The sequence below is a fragment of the Pezoporus occidentalis genome, unplaced genomic scaffold (genome assembly GCF_034315485.1).
Source record: "Pezoporus occidentalis ecotype Australia unplaced genomic scaffold, CSIRO_AGI_Poc_V1 ctg128, whole genome shotgun sequence".
NCBI lineage: Eukaryota > Metazoa > Chordata > Aves > Psittaciformes > Psittacidae > Pezoporus > Pezoporus occidentalis.
The window spans coordinates 1962857-1966177 of NW_026913082.1; the positions used below are offsets into that span (position 1 = coordinate 1962857).

Genomic DNA, 3321 nt, shown 5'->3' on the forward strand with positions numbered 1-3321 from the left:
CTTGAAGTTTCCTACAGAACCTTTCAGCAAAATTTTAAGAGAGAAATTATGTGTGTTTATTCTCTCCAAAGGTATCAGAGATTTAACTAATTCTCATTAACACAAAAGGAAATGCAAAATAATGACTTCTGCATAAATAAGCTGTTGTAAAACTTTCACAGATACATTAGAAATTCCTTGCCAGCCTCTTCTATTTCTTTTTAGCAAACACTTAACTGTGTGCTCTATTAAATTTTGCTCCAGATGCAGCTAAGCAGTACTGAATACAGTGAGAAACCGTTTAACCAAATTAATGTCTAACGCAGTACTGGTGTAAATACACATTCTGTGTATGTCAAGGATAAAACAAAAGCAAATCAGAAAGAATATTCTCAAACAGACCAAGTAAGATGCAACAGATCAAACAAGGAGGTTGCAGTTCAGCCTTTCCTCATGCAGTACTTTCATTAATACAATAGCCGTGGAAGCTGCTCAGCACCTCTCACAAACCTACCTTATCTGTGACTACTCAAATAAGCAAGTGTTACTGCTTAAGGCTTCACGTGTTCTTACACCACAGGTGTAATATGACAAGAACAGCACTCCTGCGAAGGAATTGTTCAGCAACATTTCAGCCTAAGTGCAAGGGTTTAGTAAAACTACCTACAAGTTATAGAACCAGAGCTTCTTTGCCATGACCAGCCTTGTAATTAGCCATGTTTAAATAAGTATCTTGATAGTGTAAACTCTGCTCACACAAGCTTGCAAAAAAAGTACTGTTTCCTGGCCTCTAGCTCAGCAGGAATCTCTTCATCCTTTCAATAAAGGAAGGCAAACATCAGAGTAGAAGATCAAATACGATTTGCATATCTCTCTAAGAAGTAAATCTAATGAAATTTTGATAATTTTTTTTATGTCACCACTTGAATATGTCACCTGTTGAAAGAGAAAAATTATTTTGAGTCCTATAAAACTGTATTCTTGATCAACCTGTTAATGTAACACTTTCCATTAAGCAATTAAGAAAAACCCTCATACAAGTACTAGTTCTCATTAACGTTGAACAAGCTGAAGCTCAGAGATTAAACATTAGATTTTTTACATATGTAGGCACTCACCTCTCATTTTAAATATGTTTAATAACCTAATCCTAACTGCTACAAAATTAAACTAGAAATTACCTTAGACCACTTGCATTCCCCTTCAACAGTCTCTTATTGGCTTCCACACTTAGTTTCTGTGAAAGCATAAGCAAAACCTTCAGGCTAAGGACCACTCTATGTAGGGGGTGGGAAGTTCATCCCAATGTGGAAATAATTTGAAATACTTACAAAAGGAATTTTTAAAAGAAGCACTTGGCTCTAGATGCCAGATCCAGAAAGGGATAAATAAACCAGAGTGAGTAAGCTGCTAACACAGACAACTGGTGTTCTTGATGCTTTCAGCTAAGGTGCACGCTTGGAATTCAAACACAATGATTCAAGATTTAGAGGGAGGCACAGTTCACTGAAGCACTGTGAGGGAAGGAAGGATCTACCTTGTACAGAAATGTGGATGCTTTCCAATTCGACTTACTCGTATTATATTAGCAAATGTTGCCTTCCAGAGCACTGGAATTTCAATATTACCCATTAGGCAGAGAAGAATTGAGATGAATTGAGACAAATTAAACAGGATTAGGAAGAATCCTGCCAATTGAGCAAGGACCACCGGCCAATATATCCAGCACATGTACACTGGAAAAAATATTTTTTATAGTTTCATTTGGTTCAAAAGACCAAATTCAGAACAAGAATCATTTATCAAAGGTGGTACTGGATATACATTTCTGTGCTATTTGGCAATCAGAACAGAAAGAGGTATAAAATACCTCAGTGTTAGAGAGAAAGCAATGAAAACCACTGAGCACAGCTTATGCCACAGACAGGGAACAACTCACCAGAAACAAGGTGCAGTTGCCTTTAAAAAAAACCCTTGGCACTCTTAAGGAATCTTATTTTAAAAGGTTAATTATTAATTTCAATTGGTTACTTACAAAATCAAACAGACCTGAAATATGGAGCTTATTTTCCTTATCCTTGCACTCTTGAGAGTCTAAAGATCATACAAGAATCAAAGACCTCCCATTTTCCACATTACTCATCTTTAATTCCACTATATTGTTTTGGCCATACCCACAAGGGAATAGGGCTGCTATGTGATTGACACTATTCATGTGTGCAAGTATATGCAGAACTCTAGGAAAACACAGGGAATGATCCTATCTTGTAGGAGCAGTAGCTACCTGAGCAGAAAAGACATTCTTCATTATGCTCATCTCTTTGCTGCATTTCAAAGCTTTCACTAAACTGAAAAGTTCTAACTTCATTCAATGAATGTCAGTAGTTACAATTTTTCTCTCCAATCCTGGAAAGAAAAATCCATCCAAATAAAAAAAGGCATTCATTTTTATGGAAAAGTTGTATTTTCTTTTGCTATCAAAGTAATGTAAAAAAACAATAAATATGCCTTAGTCGGATGTTTATGGTATATCAGACAACACTGACTGTCTTCTGAACAGTAGAAAGGGGTTGGATGATAAATTGCTGACTATGAATCTAGTGAATCAGCTTCTATACAGACTGAGTAATTAGAAAGTGGTCCTGACAAGATGCATTTTTTTAGTTCATATTTTCCAAATGTAAATTATTTGAACATGAAGGAAATTCATGTAAAGATCCAAAGCTAATCAAAATCCAGTATTCAGCAAGAGGATCTCTTACTAGATCTGTACCCAATTCCAAAAGGATGTGTTGTTTCAGTGCTGTAAACTCCATGGGGTACAGCACTATTATTGTTGATTCAGAAAAAAAAAAAAAGTCTAAGAGAATAAAATAGATGGGAAAGCAGTTAAAAGCATCTTTGACAAAACTTCAGTTCCTCTGCAAGTGCACGCTACCAGTGCTAAGCAATTTTGACCATCCAGATGTTTTTAGAACATGGCTGGTGACATACCTACTCCAAGATATGAGAAAATGTTAAAATCGCAGCTACTTGAAACTTCCTTTTAATGCAGAAGCAGACAAGGAATTTTAAAGATAAGGAAAAAAAAAAGTTGTAATGTACCATATAACCATGAAGCATGATTTTCTCTTGTGTTATGAGCATGTGCCCTCAGCACATGGCTGGGAAGCTGCCTAAAAAGCTGACAACTGCTGAGTTCACCTTGTGTGAAATCAGCTCAGGTTATCCGTTTCTAAAGTCATACCACAGGTGTTGTCTGTAGTGGAACATTACAATAAACAGCAGTTAACAGAGTTATTCTCATTTTGATGCAATCCAGGTGCTCAGTTGTGCCTTATC

The 3321-nt window shown here is 36.2% G+C and overlaps 1 long non-coding RNA gene across 2 annotated transcripts; it reads right to left on the reverse strand.

Moving 5' to 3' along the window:
• Positions 1-822: 822 nt before the first annotated feature.
• Positions 823-1912, reverse strand: LOC134158263 (uncharacterized). Of its 2 annotated transcripts, none has more exons than XR_009962686.1 (3): positions 1850-1912; positions 1098-1216; positions 823-915 (listed from the first exon to the last, which is right to left on the reverse strand). It is a non-coding gene; the product is annotated as an uncharacterized LOC134158263 (long non-coding RNA). The 2 variants fall into 2 exon arrangements; XR_009962687.1 differs by lacking the exon at positions 1850-1912 and adding an exon at positions 1311-1416.
• Positions 1913-3321: the final 1409 nt, after the last annotated feature.